Source organism: Nicotiana tabacum, chromosome 5 (assembly GCF_000715075.1).
Source record: "Nicotiana tabacum cultivar K326 chromosome 5, ASM71507v2, whole genome shotgun sequence".
Classification (NCBI taxonomy): domain Eukaryota; kingdom Viridiplantae; phylum Streptophyta; class Magnoliopsida; order Solanales; family Solanaceae; genus Nicotiana; species Nicotiana tabacum.
Genome location: NC_134084.1, coordinates 121,186,901 through 121,207,029, shown reverse-complemented (window position 1 = coordinate 121,207,029; position 20,129 = coordinate 121,186,901).

The window sequence follows — 20,129 nt, the reverse complement described above, 5'->3', positions numbered from 1 at the left end:
TAAAGTTTTTAGCTTATTAGTTTTGTAAATCAGTTAAAGATTAATAAAAGTTTTGAAGTTCAGTTCAAAATATAAAAGAATTTTAATATAGTTTCTTGGCTTGGTTCCAAGATTGTGGTACAGTCGACTCTGGTACTACTCTTATTGGCTTTGCCTATGTGGCTACGTCTAGCCAGCTGTGACATTAAAGCCCGCTGAAGTTGTCAAAAGGGCTATTCCTTTCACAGTTAGAACTGCTAGACACATGGGCTCAATAAGAGTATGTATCGGACCTAGACAGGCCCCTTGCTTGGGTAAAAGGATAGATTCTTCCATACAGCCATTAAAACTATAATAAAATCCTAATATATTTCGATACTTATAGCAAAGATGATTTGAATAGGGATCCTTCTTCATCAATTTGTCCCGAAAATTGTTGTAAAATACCCTGTATAAGCAAGGGATTTGTTCCTCCGTAAAACCTAATTCAGGAGTCCATTTATGAATCCATGTGATAGAAAATTCAATAAAGAAGCAAATTTGATCAATTTTTTCTAGGCAACAGATATGATCTGCGTGATATAACTCGGTTAGGAATGGTGAAATTTTTGCCCATTCTTTGTATAACTTAAGGAATGGCTCAGACAGGATTTTCATTGTGGGACCGTGGTATGGCCACCAATTTAAAAACCAGTTGGGGATAGGTCCTGTAAATACCTTTGCACATACTTTAATAAACCAAGTATGTTTATGCCTCTCATTGTTATAATAAAGCACTCTATCAAATGCTTGAATATAATCCCAATAAGTAAAATTGATAGGTGATTTATTAAGGCTTATCTGCCTTTCTTTCATTGTTGAAATCCCCCATTCTTCAACAGATATAATCTGTTTGATAATGATTTTTGAGAAGTTATAAATGTTCTCATTTGTGTTATAACCCGAAAAGTGCTGGAATTCTGCACTACCTGTACTGATTAGAATAGTCTCATAATAAGTGCGGGTTTTATATGATTCACCCGGGTAGTATAATCCATTAATCAGATATCTCTGGAATATCTTCCATGGTTCATCTTTTCGCAGAATCTCAGAGTTTTCTAGGAGAAATATTATTTCTTTCTTTGGTAATTTTTCGTAAGGCTTAATATCATCGTTGTCTTCTTCTCTAGCGATTGAAGCAAATGTATTACTTTGCTTTTTGGAAGCCAAATATGCCTGTAGATGACCATATAATGGATCATCTTCTAGAATATCATTCAGATGTATAGACAGACCTGATGAAGAATCTCCTTTATGAAAAATCTTTGAGTTTATCAAACTCCTTTTCCCTGCTTGTATCACTGGAGAATTTGATGAGGATCCGTATGATGATCCTTGAGAATATGATCCACTAGGGGAAGATCTTCCCCTACCTCTGCCTCTGGTGGCCCATGAAGGGTCCATTCTGCACAAATAACAAGTCAATTTATTCTGAGAAGCAATAATCCAGCATATCATCCCTAATAATTTTAGTATAGGTATGAATTCCTAACAATTTCAACATGATTATGATTTTTAATCCAGTTATCAACGATATATTCAATTATCAAATTAATTATGAGACTTTGTAGATCTCGATTTAATCTAACCACTTTAAGGATAGTGATTAATAATTCTTCTTCTAGAAAGGTCGTATAAAAATTCATAATTAATCAAGGTATTCTCGGGATAAGAAATCCGGAAGGGAATTATCAATTCCTTTTTTGTATTGAATTTCAAAATCAAAAGGCGCTAGCTGAGCTTGCCATCTAGCAAATATTAACTTAGACGCATCATGTTTGAAATCTTTGTCAAACATATATTTAACAGATTGAGCATAAGTTTTTATTAAAAACTTTTGATTATATAAATCGTCTTGAAATTTTAAAACACATTTAACAATAGTCAACATTTCATGAGCCACAGTAGCATATTTCTTCTGGGCTTCGGTCCATTTACCAGAGTGAAATCTTATCAGGTATTCACTCTTATTGTTGGGATTCACTTGTTTTAAAATCCCACCGTAGCCAACGTTGGACGCATCGGTCTCGATAATTTTTTGCCATGTAGGATTAGCAAGAGTTAAGCAAGGTAAAGACTTAACACGCTGTTTAATACTTTTGACTAACGCAGTATGCTGGTCAGTCCAAGGCTGGATCAGATTAGTTATAAATTATAAACAATTGAATAAACATCTAAAATGGATTAGATATCCTATCCCCAATAAAAGAGACTTGCTATCTAGATTATATGATGCCAATATATTTTCAAAATTCGATTTAAAATCTGGATATTGGCAAATTCAAATTTTTAAGGAGCATACTTATAGAACTGCTTTTAATGTTCCATTTGGGCAATATGAATGGAATGTCATGCCATTTGGTTTAAAAAATGCCCCTTCTGAATTTCAGAAAATTATGAATGATATTTTTAATCCTTATCTAGATTATATTATATTATATTATATTATATTATATTATATTATATTATATTATATTATATTATAATACTAGTAGTCAAATATAGAATAAAGTCACCATATACTATTGACATTTATTAGTTTGCCACTTGGCTTCACCATAATATCAATTATATATGGTAACTTTCTTGTTTTAATATATATATATAGATTCCATCTATAAAATTAGATTGGGGTACTGTTGGGATATGATAAAGGGAATTTTTCATAAAGCACCATCTTTTTGGTCTAATTAGCCATTTATAGATACCCTTTGCTATATTACGTGTTATAAATACCTTTTATGTTTTTATACAATGTATTTCATGTATTTAAACTGTTGTATTCATTAATACAACCAAAAATATAGGCGTAAAATCTGGAATTCCAGCTAAGTTTGACATGTATTTAGCTGTATTCAAGCAACATTAACATTAAATACAGTAACGTATCTGCGCTAAAAACGGAAAAAAATAAAATCACATGATATTCTCCTAATTTAACTCAACGAACTAAAACGATCCCTCATTAATCTGTATTTGAAAGATACATAATAAAGATTATAGCTGAATAAAGAGAAATACATATGAATAATACAGTTGAATACAACAAAATACACCTTAATTCATCTGAATAAAACACTTGAATACAACAAAAATACAATTGAATACAGCTAAATAAACTCTTGAATGCAACAAAATACAACTAACTTCTGCTGAATAAAATAGTTAAATACAACTGGTTAAACCTGAATACAAGTGAATACAGCTAAAGAATACATTCGAATACAACTGAATACAAATAGGCGATTTGGGCGATCTAGATAGAGAAACAGCCCTATGGCTTCGCCGGCCGGCGGCTAGCCATTAATTCCGGCAGGTCAGCCATGAGGCTAATTCCTTGTTTTTTTCCCTTTTCACATTACACTTACAAGTAAAAACTCAATCCTCAAGCTTGAACTCAACGAGAAAGTTGCTGCCACTTCCAGTCAAGAAGTGGAACAAAGCCAACGGAAGCTATGGTGAGAAGAATAAATCAATAGCTACTCCAATTACAAATGGGGTTTTGGTTACGTTCTTTCTTGACTCCAGCAGTGAATTGGGTCTCCGCTCAAAACCTCCACAAATACGGTTAGTAATTCCAATCTGTATTTCTTATCGAATATGCACATAGATAAACGTTGGTGACGGAGCAGAAAATTGAGAATTTGGGTGGGAGAAGAATTAAGAAACTAGGGTTTGTGGGAGAAGAGAGTCTGGTTGTATGCAAATAGAGAGAGATTGTATTGGGGTTTGCAGATACGCGGTAATTATGTGAGAGAAAATACAAAAAAGGAGAGAGAAAAATAATATTTAGCATATATAGTGCCTTAATTGTAGGATGTAACTATATTTAGATTTTTTGCAATAAAGGATAAAAAGTATTTATAGGATGTAATATTTTAAAATGGTATTTATTTAAAATAAATAGGGTACTAAGGTTTTCTATAGGGTGTAAAAATTCCTATATAGATATAGGTTAGACATAGCTGCATATGGGTATACACCAGCTAGTCACATGTAGGGAATGTTTTCTTTTTTAATTTGCTTTCCGCTCATTATCCACGTAATTGTCGGGAGCGAACTTTTCGCCTATTTTCTGTTATACAACGATTTTTATTCAACGCTCTTATTTGGTATGGCTACCCATTTTAGGGTTATTTTCTGTAAACTAGCTTTTAGGGCTAGGAGGATGTAAAGACTAATGGGCTATTTATGTTTTTCCCTAGAGTTTTGGCCAATATTATCTCTTATCTTTGAGGGTAGGTCTATTTTGATATCACGATCTTAAAACCGGACCCGATCGTGATGGCGCCTCTCGTAAAGATAAGGCCAACCAACACATTCCGGATTCATTTTAAAACAATTAAACAATACAAATTAAGTCTAACATGTAATAAATAATCCCAAAGTATAAGTAGTGAACATTACAGTTTGCGGAAATAAAATCCAACATAACCCGATACCGGGGTGTCACCAGTCATGAGCATCTATCAATACACTACAAGTCTGAAATGTCTACCAAGTTATTACAGAATAACTGAAAGAGAAAGAAATGAGATAAAGAGGGAGAAGCACGAGGCTACGGACGCCGAACAGCTACCTCGTGAACTCCGAAATCTGCCGGGAGCTCTCAACTCTCTCAAGAAGGATCAACAACGCCTGAATCTGCACACGGGGTGCAGAGAATAAAGTGATTACTCCAACTCAGTGAGTAATAATCATAAATAAATACTGAAAGCAAGAAATCACGTAAGGCACATCATAGGCTATAAGGAAACAGTAAAACCAATAAAACAGTGAAGCAATAAAGATATATAAAATTACTGAGTTCAGTTTAAGCTTCATAAAATGCCTTTTTGAAAATTAAGCAAGCAAATGACAGGCAAATAGGGAAGCTAAACACATAAAGGATCGCCCCTCGGTCACATTGTCAACAAATCCTTCCCTCGAGCTATATCTCACATCACAATGGGTACCCGTGCTTACTGGGGGTGTGCAGACTCCTAGAGGGGCCCCTTACGGCCCAAGCGCAATATCAAGCCATCTCGTGGCATCATCACTAGGCTATCGGCTTCATATCAACAAGCCATCTCGTGGCGTACAAGTCTTATGCCCTCGACCTTATAATCAGTGTTTCTGTCACGACCCGATTTTTTCCACCTTCGGGAGTCGTGATGGCGCCTAATAATACGAGCTAGGCAAGCCAATTATTAAATGGATTACCTTTTTACCCATCTTATATTCTTTAATAATTATGAAACACTAACTTCAAACAACGAAATTTAACTTAAGCGGAAGAAAAATAATAAACTAGCTGACATGAATACAATACAACTGTTTAACCAAAAACTTCCCAGAACTGGAGTCATAGTTTCACAGATGGTCTAAGAGTACTACAAATAAAGGTCCGAAAGAAATAAATACAACACTGTCTCTAGAAATACATGAAAGAAACAGGAATAAAGGAAGATAGGAGGTGACGCCAAGGCCCGTGGATGTCTGCAGGACTACCTCAGGTCGCCTGTGTGGACTGAAGACATCACCCTCGCTGCGGTCCAAACGCTCCGATATTAGTATCTATACACAGTGCAGAGTGTAGTATCAGAACAACCGACCCCATGTGCTGGTAAGTGCCTAGCCTTACCTCGGCGAAGTAGTGACGAGGCTAGGACCAGACTACCAAATAAACCTGTGCAGTTAAATCATATACAACGGAAAAATAAAAGCAGATAATTTCAGTTAAAGATGGGAAGGGGAAGACATGCTTCGGGGAAATAACAGGGAACAACAGAATATCAGGAGAATTGTAAAGAAACCAAAAATCCAATTACTAATAAGGATAAGGAAAACAAAGGCAGATTTCACTTTCATTTCACATCTCGTTGTAGGCGTGCAACCCGATCCCATTTCATGTACCTTATTGCAGGAGTGCAACCCGATCCCATTTCACATATCTCGTTACAGGCGTGCAACCCGCTCCAATTTCATATATTTTCGTGAGGGCGTGCCACCCGATCCCAGTTACAACTCAACAACAATAACAAAGAATCCCGGTAAGGGAACAAGAGCAATATAACAATATCCCGACAAGGGAATAATAACATCATAACAAACATCCCGGCAAGGGAACAATAATATGACAATAACATCCCGGTAAGGAAACAATGATGACAACAACATATAAAGCGCAATAAACCACAACGAGTCATAACAATTACAATACAAGACTCACGGGCATGCTTGACTCCGGTGTATAGATACTCATCACCATGCCTATACGTCGTACTCCACAATTAACACGTAGCAAATAAGACACAACTCCTAATCCCTCAAGCTAATGTTAGACCAAAAACTTACCTCGATGCCACGAACACAATTCACGCCTCAACTACCGCTTTACCCCTCGATTCCACCACCAATTCGCTTGTATCTAGCCTCAAGTTACCTAATTACATCAATAAACGCCAAATAAATCAACTCCAATGCATGAAAACAAGTTTCCCAAAGTTTTACCCAAAAAGTCAAAAATCGCCCCGGGCCCACATGGTCAGAACCCGAGGTTCAAACCAAAACCCGATTACCCATTTCCCCACGAACCCAAATATGTAATTTGTTTTGAAATCGGACCTCAAATCGAGGTCCAAATCCCCAATTTTTTAAAAACCTAGGTTCTACCCAAAACACCCAATTTCTCCATGAAAATCATTGATTTTGAGTTGAAATCATGTTAAAAGATGTTAATGATTGAAGAAAATGAGTTAAAATTAACTTACAACCGATTTGGAGGAAGAGTTGTTCTTGAAAAATCGCTCTAGGGAGTTTGTTGTATTGAAAAGATGTGAAAATGGTTGATTTTCGGCTAAGTATAAAAATTGCAGGTCGCAGCTATGGGAATTGCGAACAGGGTTCGCATTTGCGAACCCCGACCTCTGCTAGGTTCGCATTTGCGAGCTGGAAATTGCGAACAAAGCATCGCATTTGTGATCACCAGCCCAGATTGGGGAGTTTCGCATTTGCGATGGAACATCTTGCATTTGCGAGCAAGGGCAGGCCTGAGCTGTTTCGCATTTATGATTCAGCCTTCGCATTTGTGAACTTGCATTTGCGAGTGCGAAGCCTGCAGGCCTGATCACACCAGCTAAAACCTGCAACTTTCTAAGTCAAATCCACCCCGCGGCCTATCCAAAACTCACCCGAGCCCTCGGGGCTCCAAACCAAACATACACACCAACCCTAAAACATCATACGGACTCGCTCGCTCATTCAAATCACTAAAATAACATCAACACCTATGAATTTAACATCAAAATCATAAAATTTTCTTAAGAACTTCAAATTTCCAGTTTTCTAAAAAACGATCCAATTCACGTCGTTTCAATTGCGTTTCTTACCAAACTTCACAGACTTATCTTAAATCACATATAAGACCTGTACCGTGCACCGGAACCAAAATACGGGCCTAATACCATCAAGTTTTAATCACATTTCACTTCCAAAACTCATAAATAATTTCAGAAAATAATTTTCTTTAAAAATTCATTTCTCGGGCTTGGGACCTCAGAATTGGATTCCGGGCATACGCCCAAGTCCCACATTTTCCTACGGACCTTCCGGGACCATCAAATTACTGGTCCGGGTCCGTTTACCCAAAATATTGACCGAAGTCAAATTAATTTATTTTATAGCCAAAATTCATCATTTTCATAGATTTTCACATAACGGCTTTCCGGCTACGCGCTCGAACTGCGCACGCAAATCGAGGTGAGATAGAAAGAGGCTTTTAAGGCCTTAGAACGCATAACTTACTTTTAAAACAAGTGATGACCTTTTGGGTCATCACAGTTTCCTCACAACATAGGCCCTCGACCTTACTCAGTTAGAATCTCACAGCCACCTGGGCAACAGTAAAACATAGTGCTCAGCCCAAAATATCATTTAAAATATCATTTAAGTGTTAAAGTAGAGTAAACATGGCTAAGTTATGAAAAACAGTAGAACATATCATGACTGAGTTCAAGTATAAAGTTAAAGCAGTGAGGAAATATCAATAGAAATCCCCTAAGAGTTCAAATAGTTGTAACGAGGCCCAAATATGGCATTCAGCCCAAAACATGATGAAAGCAAATAGTTTTCAGTCAAATACGCGGTAAAATAGTCATTCAGGACGGACTAAGTCATAATCCCCAACAGTGCACGATCCCACGCTCGTCATCTACCATGTGCGTCACCTCAATATAGCACAACGATGTGTAATCCGGGGTTTCATACCCTCAGGACAATATTTACAATCATTACTCACCTCAATTCGGTCCAAACTCTAGCCTGCGATGCCTTTGCCCCTCGAATCGGCCTCCACTCACGTCGAATATATTCTAAATCAGAATCACGACGTCAAAATATGCTAAGGGAACGAAGCCCAAGCGAAAATAATCAATTTACAACATAAATTTCGAAACTACCAAAACCCGACCCCCGAGCCCACGTCTCGAAATTCGATAAAATTCACATCAATAGGTTCCTTATCTCCCCACGAGTTCAGACATATCAAAAGTACCAAAATCCGACCACAAATTGGTCCCTCAAATCCTCAAGTCTAGGTATCCAATACCAAGCCCTAGTTTCCCCAATTTTAGCCCTTAAATTCCATTAATTATAGCTCTAATCCGTGAAATAATATCGTAAGAACGAGTTTTAGGTTCAAAATCCTTACCTCAATGAAGTCTCCTTGAATTTTCTCTTCAAAATTGCCCAAAACTCTAGAATTCGCGTTTAAAAATGGTGAAACCCTCTGAAAATCACGAAGGAAGAAATATATACATTCTGACCGAGGCATTTTCGCACCTGCGGTCAATCTACCGCATATGCGCTACCGCTTTTGTGGTTCAAGAGCCGCTTCTGCGGTTTTTCACTTAAACGTCCACTTCCCCTTATGCGATCCCTTTTCCCACACTTGCGCCATCGCAGATGCGGCTCCTCAGCCGCTTTTGTAGCTCTAGCCTTCCCCAGTCCTTTCCGCTTCTGCGGCCCTCTTCTTCGCATCTACGGCATCGCACCTGCGGTCCCCAATCCGCAGGTGCGGAAACTCCAGAAGCAGAAAATCTGCAGCTTCACCAAAAAAATTCCAAACTCTCCGTCAACCATCTGAAATCACTCCGAGGCCCCCGGGACCTCAACCAAAAGCACAAACATAACCCATAACCTTATTCAACTTATACAAATCTTCAAAACACCTCAAACAATATCGAATCAACCAAAACTCATCGGATTCAAGCCTAAATTTCCAAAATCTTCTGAATTTTGCTTTTGATCAAAAATCCAACCAAACCACGTCCGAATGACCTGAAATTTTGTACACACATCCCAAATGATATAACAGAACTACTACAACTCTCGAAATTCTATTTCGGCCCCTATATCAAGATTTCACCTATCAACCAGAAAACGTCAAAAATCTAATTTCGCCAATTCAAGCCTAAATCTACTTCGAATCTCTAAAACTCATTCCGATCACGCTCATAAGTTCCAAATCACCTCTCGAAGCTATCCGAACCATCAGAACTCACATCCGAGCCCTCTAACATATAAGTCAATATATGGTTGACTTTTCCAACTTAAGCTTCCTCAAAAGAGACTAAGTGTCTCAAACATTACCAAATCCTCTCCGAACCCGAGCCAACCAACGCTATCACATATAGAACCGATAAACAAAGCAATAAGAAGCAGAAATGGGAAAACGGAGCGGCAACTCATGAGACGACTGGCCGGGTCGTCACATTTGGTTCCTTAAATATAGTCCTGAGCATATTTAATCCCTTAAGTATGCTATAGAGGAGCATCTTTAGTCCTTTATCTTTTAGGGTTGGTCTATTTTGGTCGCTCAAATATAACGTTGAGCATATTTAGTCCCATAAGTACACTAAAGTGGAGCATCTTTAGTATCACTGACATAATATGTTCAAAAACTAACGGTGTTAACGAACTCAGATTCATGAAGCAAATCTTCAGTTCTGAAGCAAATTGTTGACTCTCAATTTATTGGATAACACAAATTATCACTTTAATTCCTCGTTTTTAGATAATGACTTCTAAAATTTTGACCTTGATAATGTATAAACTTTGTATAGTAATATATATATATATATATATATATATATATATATATATATATATATATATTATATGTTAATACATAAAAAATATACAAATTTTATGCACTTTTTCAGCTACCAGAAGTAAATAGTTTCTGGCGCGGGCTAAAAGTAAGAATACAATCTGGTTATTCGTTTGCTTCAGTAATATGTCTAGAAGTGATCTTGACACCTCTTTTTTTTCAAATTTTAACTTTTCTTTTTGGCAAAAGCAACCGAAATTTTTAAAAGTAAAAGTTTCAGCGTTAAAATCTTAAATTTATCAGCTCTGTACTATTAGTGGGTGTTGGTTTATAAAATTTTTTCGATAAGTAAATTAAAAAGACGGTGAGTGCCGAAACCAACCCCGTAATTGATCTTGGACAGATTCTGTCAATGAGACTAAAGGTGCTCCACTCTAGTATACTTAAAGGACTAAAATATGCTCAGGATTATATTTGAGAGACCAAAATAGACCTACCCTCAAAGATAAGGGACTAAAAGTGCTCCACTTTAGCATACTTAAGGGACTAAATATATTTAGAGTCATATTTGAGGGACCAAAATAGACCTACCCTCAAAGATAAGAAGCCATATTGGTCAAAAACGCTTTTTTCCCACAATAAAAGGGGGGAAATATTGCAAATTCAAACGGGTGGCAAACAATCTCCCATCAAAATTTCCATTCTTCTTCCACGCATTACTCTCTGTCTCTCAAGACTCGGAGTTATGGCTACCTGCTGTCTTGGGGAGAACATTTTTCAACTGATGCAGTGGATCGGAATGACTCGACAACATCAATGCACTAGTCCAGAATTGCCAGTTCAAAATGCATAACTACTTGCTCTAAGTAGGCTCCCGGGAATTCGTAAGATATTCAAGAAAGGCGTCTCAATAAAACTCGTGGCATAAAGCCAAACTTTAATTAAGGGTCTTGATTCTTCTTTGTCTATAGTATAGTTATCTTGTAAAAAATAGTATGTAATATTACATTGGTTCCTTTTTTTTTGTTTATAGTGTAGTTATCTTATAAGATATTATTTAATATTCATATTGGTAAGAAAATTTAAGCTAATAAGATGTTAGCCACGTATTTACAATTGGTTACGTTGGATCTTATTGTTAATGTTATTTATCAATATGAAGATTTGAGTATCTTAATTCAAAGTTCTAAATATATATATATTGTTTAAAAAATAGATAGTCTATATGGATTTAGTATTTTTATTTTCTTTTTATATAAACTCCAATATAGTTTAAACGAAAATAAGATAGTAAATCCACAACTAAAAATATTTTTGGCGCCCCAACATTTAGGGGGCCTAAAACAAAAGATTTAGTAGCCTCTCCCTCAAGCCACCCGTGGTATTCAAGATGGTCAAATTCCGTATTTACGACGACCCTCAAGGTATTCACCGAACTAGACGACATGATTAGGTTTGCGATGACCATGATTCTCTTTATTGTTGCTATAAACGGAAGAGCAGCTCTTTTTTTCACTTCCAGATTCTTGAGCTGTCAAACAAGCTATGTGATGTACTGGATTACTATTATTGAGGGGATTGGATTTCTGGGTGCTGTTTATCTTGGATGGGAATGGTGTTCTTCCATTCAGGAAGACGTTGAGCGGTTGAACAATAGTCGCCTTGTCTTGCTAGAGGAACTAAGGGATCTTGGACTTAAGACACAAGGCGATGGTTCATTTTTTTTACAGAGAAGCTTCAAGATGTTACTAATTTCGCGGAGAACGAATACCCTCTAATGTTCCTTCTAGGCTGAACAAATATTTCATACTCTTCATCGTAGCGGTTGCATTCGCCTCTACTCTGTTGATTTGTATTAGCTCAATTCGATTCTTATGTCGGTACCATTCGAACCGCAATTTTCGTTTATTTTGCTATTAGCTTTGTTCGAATCTCAATTTTCCTTTATTTTGTTATTAGGTCGGCTGCTATGTCACCGGCGCCAACTATCTCACATTGAGGATATTGCTGAGCATGAGGAAGTGCATCCTGATCAAGTTCTCTTACAAAATTAAAAGACAAACAATTGGTCATTGTACATATTTGGGTGAGGGTTAGATTGTTAATAAGTATCATGTAAGACAAAAAAGCGGCTGCCAATTCCCATTGCCTACTTTACGTGAAAAATTCTTGGGCTTTTGTTAAAGATTGTTAATAGTGGTGGCAATTTTCTAAGATTCTATGAAAATTTTGGTTGATTTTAAAATTCTATTATAAAAAAAAATCCTAATTATTACAATTTTATCCAATTCTAATTGGTGGAAATTTTGGTTGTTGGTCTTAACTGTTATAATTTTATCCAATCCTAAAATTGTCATGACCCAAAATCCACTAAGGGTCGTGATGACGCCGAACACACTGTCAGGAAAGCCAACACCAAGAAATTAATTAAATTTTCATTTTAGTATTTGTTGAAATCATTTTCTTTATACATTAAACAATAAATAATGAAATTCACAGAAATAAACATGAAGTCTTTAACAAACTTAATATTGGATATCCCATAATCATCCCAGAACCTGGTGTCACAAGTGCATGAGCTATCTCTAGGAAACAATGTAATACAACAACCGCCTGGAATACAAATTGGACAGAAAGTAAATACAGAAATTTGAAAGAGACTCTATTGGCTGCGGGTCATCTCGAGAAGTGCAGCTCACCTAAGTTTCCGTATCAACCATGTTGCTGCGCCCACTAGGCCACTAGAGATACATGTGCCTGTGCAACAAAAATGCATAACAAGTGTAGCATGGGAACAAGAACAACGTGTACTCAGTAAATATGCCCTCTAATCTCAAAGAAGTAGAGACGAGGTCGACTTTGACACTTACTAGGGGTCCAATAATAATAATACCAATAATATAGAAAATTGGGGATTTTCATATTAATGACTTTAACTCAATAGCATGAGGCAAGTAAACAATTATTTTATTAATAGGAAATTTCCAAATTTATTTTCGTCATTTATACATTTATCTCAGGACAGGGAGGCAATATCATCATTTATAGATTTGCAAGTCAAGCAATACAAGCATACGCAAACTTTGCCGAGGTCGTACGGCCCGATCCAATAATATTTAAACTATGCACTGCCAGAGGGTCAAATGGCGCGAACCATAGATGCATCTATTTAACCTACCGAGGCGTTCGGCCCGTTCCACAATAGATAAAAACATTCAAGCAGTCATTCAAGAATTCATCAAGGAGCCATTATTCAAGAAAAGGCAATTTTCCTTTTTAAAAATCAAGAAACGATGTCTAGTCATTTAGAAATTCATTGACACGTTCGATATGTTTTAAGCATTTTAAATTGTCAACAAGATTGCAAATATTACAAGTAAAGCATGCCTTTGGGTCCTAGACTACCCAAACATAAGCATAATAGTAGCTACGCAGAGACTCTCATCAACTCGTGCGTACGTAGCCCCCACAAATAGAAGCACATATCCAATTAATTCACCTATGGGGACAATTCCCTCTTACAAGGTTAGAAAGGAGACTCACCTCGCTCCGCAACCAAATTAAAGATTCCAATAAACCTTTGCTTCACGAATTCGTGTCCGAAAGCCTCAATTCTAGTCATAAACAATTCGAAATACTCAATACAAATCGTAGGAATTAATTTCACATGAATTTACTAATTTTTCGGATTAAAATACAAAATTTAACTCAAAAATTGCCTGTGGGGCCCACATCTCGAAATCCGACAAAACTTCTAAAATCCAACAACCCATTTCGATACGAGTTCAACCATATAAAAATTATCGAATTTCGACATCAGATTAGCTTTCAAATCTTAAATTTTCCTTTTTGGAAGATTTGCTAAAAATTTGATTTTTCTTCCATAAATTCATGGATTCATGATGTAAATGAGTATGAAATCATGAAATATAATCAATATATGATAAGGAATACTTACCCCAATATTTTCCCGTGAAAATTGCCCAATCACCGTGTTAAAAAAAATCCAAAAAGAAATGAAGGAACTGAGCATTTTTGGTCCTTAAGTTTCTGCCCATCCGTCACTAAAAGTCCATTTTCGTCACTAAAAGTCGTCACTAAAAGTTCACTAGAAATACCTTTACCAGCCCTTATTCAATTGATCATAACTTTATGTACAAATGTCTAAATGAGGAATGATTTAACTTTCTTGAAACTAGAATCAAAGGGTTACAACTTTCATATTTTGCAAATGTTCAGATTCCTTATAGATTTCGAGATATAAGTTTCCAAAGTAGGCTCCTCGCATTAGAAATTTCTGGGGAAATTGCAAAACAGCTTTACCAGCCTTCATTCAATCGATCATAACTTTGTTTACAAATATTCAAATGATGAATGGTTTATCGTACTGGAAACTAGTATGCAAGGGCTACTATTTTCATGTTTGAAAATTTTCAAATTCCTTATATATTTTGAGATATAAGCTTCCAAATTAAGCTCTGCGATTGCACCAGTTGCTGCCAAAATAGCTTCTGCAGATATTTCAGCAACTTCAACAATGTGCCAAACGATCCGAACCCCATCCGAAAATCATCTGAGCCACTTGGGACCTTGTCCGAATATACCAATAAGTATTGTAACATAACACGAACCTGCTCGAGGACTTAAATCACATCAAACAATATCAAAACTACGAATTGCGCATCGAATCGAATTATAAGTTTTCAAATCTTCCAACTTCTATATTTTGCGCCGAAACATATCAAATCAATCCGGATTAATTTTAAATTTTGCACACGGGTCATAAATGACATAATGGATCTGTTCCAATTTTCAAAATCGAATTCCGACCCCGATATCAAAAAGTCAACTCTCGGTCAGACTTCTCAAAAACCTTTAAATTTCTAACTTTCGCCAAATGACTCCAAAATGACCTACGGACCTCCAAATCCACTTTCAATCGCGCTCCCAATACCAGAATCACCATACAAAGCTATCCCCAGACTCGGAATCACCAAGATAGCATTGAAATGCACTTCAACCTAAATTTATGAAATTCTTCTAAAATGCTAACTTCCACAATAGGCGTCGAAACGCTCCCGGGTCATCCAAAACCTGATTCAAAATATACCCAAGTCTGAAATCATCATACAAACCTGGTGGAACCTTCAAATCCCGATTCCGAGGTCGTTTACTCAAAACTCTAATCTTAGTCAATTCTTCCAACTTAAGGTTTCCGAAATGAGAATTCTTTTTCCAAATCGACTCCGAACTTCCCGAAATTCAATTCCGACCACGCGTATGAGTCATAATACCTGAAATGAAGCTGCTTGTAGCCTCAAACTGCCAAACGATGCGCTAGAGCTTTAACGATCTGTCAGGTTGTTGCATTCTCTTCCGCTTATACATACGTTCGTCCTCGAACGTGCTTAGAAATGCGTGGAGTTGTCCGAAATCACTGTTTAACACCTCATGCACATGCGCGTGCTACCACAACTCAGTTTAGCACATTAGCTCGATCAAATCTGAAGATATTCTCCTTTATCCCGGCAAATAAGCTTAGATCCCAATTCCAACATCCGAAATTCTCTGCCAGGCATGCTTCCAACATACGAACACCGTATCAATTACCACACGATGCACTGATACATGATTGCATACCTTCGCTGAATTCACACTATGCACTACATAACTCACATGACCATAATAATATCCTCTAATAACAATAGCCGAAATTCCCCGAATCTGATGCTCCCAATGCACATCCTGGCATATGTAAGTCTGGTCCCAACTTTTACAATACCGCTATAATGGAAGAGATGTGTAGAAACTCATAACCAACTGTCGAGTCAACAAATCATTGAGTCTTTACTCTTGACAAGAACCATTACCTCAATCTGAACCAAATAATGATCTTTGCTCTTTAATATACTTCATATAACCCGATTGCATCGATCCTAGATCAAATAATCTCGTCTCACCCTGTACGAATTGATCAGGCAATAAGCCACCTTGGACATGATCAGAAGTCCCATATGATGCCATAACGTGCCAATAGGCTACACACTTGAATGTGATACATGAAGAAAGCGAACTCTGGAATGGACTACTAACTCACGCAGCTAATACGAGCTTTCCTCATAAAATGGGGTAACAAAACACACAAAAGATAAAATAATAAAACTGTATTCAACATCATACTGTTGCGGCGTGCAACCCGATCCAAACAACATACCCATGGCGGCGTGCCACCCGATCCACACATAAAATTCACATAAGGAGATACACATCGAGCTAAATTTCTAATTACTACAAAATATCGAATATCGATCACAAGCACGCTAAGTGAACAATACCATCCCTAGGGAGACAGATAGCGCCATAAGCTAAAAAAACTCAAGCACAATTGAGGTGCGATATATGATCTAAATCTCAAGAGCCACCCCGTACACAAAACACTATCGCTACGTAGAACCACGACACATAAGAAATTTATCAAGCCGTTTCACAACTCACACGGTGCAATATGGCATTACATGAAATAACTGACGACGAAATAGCACCCAACGTCCGAATACTCCTCCATAAGAAGCGCATTGCTGAAATGAACACATCCGGCCTGATATAGAGCCCACCTTCATATTTAAATCCATCCACATACCTCAAGTCGATTCTGATCATACCGAAATAGGCTAATAACCTTCCCTGGGTCCATAATAACCCCTTTTTTCTCATAACACACAAGAACAACCATTATAGCCGGAGCAATCCTCCACAGTCTACGACCCAATAACCCGGGTGACTTCCAGGCATGAATTCTCAAATTAGTGATATTACCAAAGTTTTCATACTTGGTTTAAATTTCCATTCAATCAAGTGACTACATGTCACACTTATACAATCTCCCCGTGACATACGCTCCCACGACCTCCCACACCAGATAACAAGTCTGTACATCCATACCACCGGCCGCACCAACGTTGTAAAGCAAATCATGAATCTGCAAACCAATACACGAAGCCTCTTGCACAAGGCACTGATCACACATGACGCTGAGGATAATACCAACCTACTTTAAACATCCAAGCTCCTTTCCTGCTCATCCGAGCTCGTGACATCCTTGCCAACACCAAACCGCAAACTTGATCCTCACTTTCAAATTCCATATCACTCACTACATCTAACATGCCAATATGCGATAGCACCAAAATTTCGTCTTAACTCCTGGATCACTGATAGGTTAATACTTTACCATATAGAAACTTTTCACTTAACTCATTCAGGGGAACCATAGCAACATGCGAGTGAATCCTCATAATTGTAGAACATGCAAATCTTCAAGTAGCGGTCTAAACCGCCATATTCCGGGATCCGCCTACACATAACAGGTCATAATACTTGAATACTTCTAATAAAATCAATCACGGCGACGGTCAAGCCTCATATGTACCATCACAAGTCACATGCATAACTTAATCACGCTGAAGGAACTGATCACTGCTACCACTATGCCAATTCAACCATGGCTAACCAATCTAACCTCTTTCAATTTATCCTTAATTGCCTTAGATATAATAATAATAATTCCATTCAACATATAACACACTCAACCCGTACTCATCGCGAGTGGCATTGCAACACGAGACCATGCTGTCTCTAATTCCACGAACCATTTCATACCTTCCTTGAGCGCATATTTACATCCTCAACTGATACTCCCATTTTGATAACTCTCATACGAATCCGAAGTCATCATAGAACATTCCAAGCATCCTTCTATAATCCGCTGCAAGCTCGATTCTTAACCATACTTATGGACTCAAAATCCTTAGACACCACACTTTAACCTTTAAGTCCAGTAGGATTGTTATTGAGAGCCACCCACTCTGGCTTGGTCCCGAATATAATCAACTCCAAGAATATTCTAGCACATGAACACCCTCTCGACGAAGCACCCGGCCGAATTTGAAATCCGCATCTGTACAAAGCATAAATCCTGAACCTTCCCCAAAGCCTAAACACGATCCAATAAGGCCAACCGTAGTACATCTTCATCAAATACCTTGCCTCAAATGACCACTTATGTTCTTTTCCCTTAGTTGTAATAACTCGCCAATACACCGATAACCCGAGATCTCACAAATAGACGACTACACAATCTAATCGGGACTCTCCCACTTAGCTTGAAGCCACTATTACACCACTCTAGAGCCTACCAAGATTCTTTATCTCTTATTGACATGACCTTGATCAATCAAACCACCAAATTCCTCGAAATCCTTCCGCTAGTATTTCATGAACGCTCTGGATCTCTAGCAACATTCGCACATTCGACCTCTTACTAGATAGTCAGTGAAATCCTCCGCAGAAGCTTCGCCAACCACGCGACCGATGACCTGCTCATAGGATATAACCCACCTGTAGAAATTACCTACTGACATCTTGTAACTTCGTTGCACGTGGTACAATCACTACGACACCAATAACCCGTCCTGGGCCCGTGCTTATCCACCAGCTGCACAAATTCATTCACTCCTCGTGGACATCAACTAAATGTGCAATAATATCTTCCTATCTAAAGTCATGATGTATCCTTCTTCATATCAAGAAAATCCTTTCCGTCATATCCAATCTCCCGTCGTATACCAGCCAAAGTTTCGAATTGATCCCGTAGACCCATTTACCGTCCACTAAAATTCCCAAATCATTCCAAACTTCCCTCAAGGTATGCAGTTATCTTGCCACTGAACCCATATGCTTCCCTGCCACTCTCCCACTTTGGCCAAACCCTCTTCCTTAAGAAACTATTCGATTTCCGCTTCTTACACCTGGCTTCTTTAGAAATTTAACCACCACATGACACTTCCCACTTATCCTTCCTCATCCCTTGCTGCCCAATTGTGTCACGACCCAAAATCCCAACCCGATCGTGATGGCGCCTCTCGTGAGGACAAGGCCAGCCAATCAACAAAACAGTACATCTCTTTAAAATTACTTAGCAGGAATAAGTCTAAATCATGGGCAATATAATCTTAAATGCGAAATAAACGTGATAGAACAAGGAAAACCATCCCAACTCAGCCCGAAATCGGGGTGTCACAAGTCATGAGCTACTACAGAGTTTACTAATATTTTACAAAGTCTGGAATTATCATAAATAACAAAGATAAGGGAGAAAACGGGGCTGCGGACGTCAACAACTACCTCGTTACTCCTAGTCACCGCCTGGCCTGGAAAGAATCAGCGCTCAGGAGCGAACTCAGCTCTGCCTGTATCTGCACACATGGTGCAGGGAGTAATGTGGGTACTCCGACCCAGTGAGTAATAAAAATAAATAACGACTGAAAACATGAAATCTCATAACGGCACAATATAGCGCTATTCCAAGCAGTAAAATCAGTTTTTTTTCTCTTTCCAATAGCACGTATTAAAATGATTAAATTTCAATTTATTCCCTTAAACTTTTAAATATAGGAAACAATAGCTATTTCCCATTTTGAATGAACTAGAGAACCTCCTTAGCTAACATTTTCCATACTTTAGAATTATGCTTGAATCACCTATAAACTAGTCACAATTTTAAATTTTTGTTCATATAGTTTCCAAGAAATAGTTTGATGAAATATTTTCAATAATTAGAGGAGAAATTTGTAAAAATGTAACAAATTTTTTTAAAAAAGTCTATGCATAATTCTTTTATATGTGCTTTTATATGAGTGATACCTTAAAGGAGAAAAATATGAAGGTATATTCAAACTTTTCAAAAAGGAGGCGTCACACAACCAGTGTCATGATGCCAGAGAGATCCGAAATTTCTATTTATAATATCCTAGCCTTGAGTATTTTTTTTTCTTTTTTTTAATCCAAAATTACAAATACTTTTGGTAGAGGTGTCTTATCCAAATCAGAATTTACAAATTACAATTAGGTGAAGTGGATTGTTTAGCTTATGCGGAGTCTTATTCAAGTGATTAAATGGTGAATGTAGCAGCCCATTGAAACAGTCATCTATGGTGAAATTTGCAGAAAGGCTTAAGCTCAG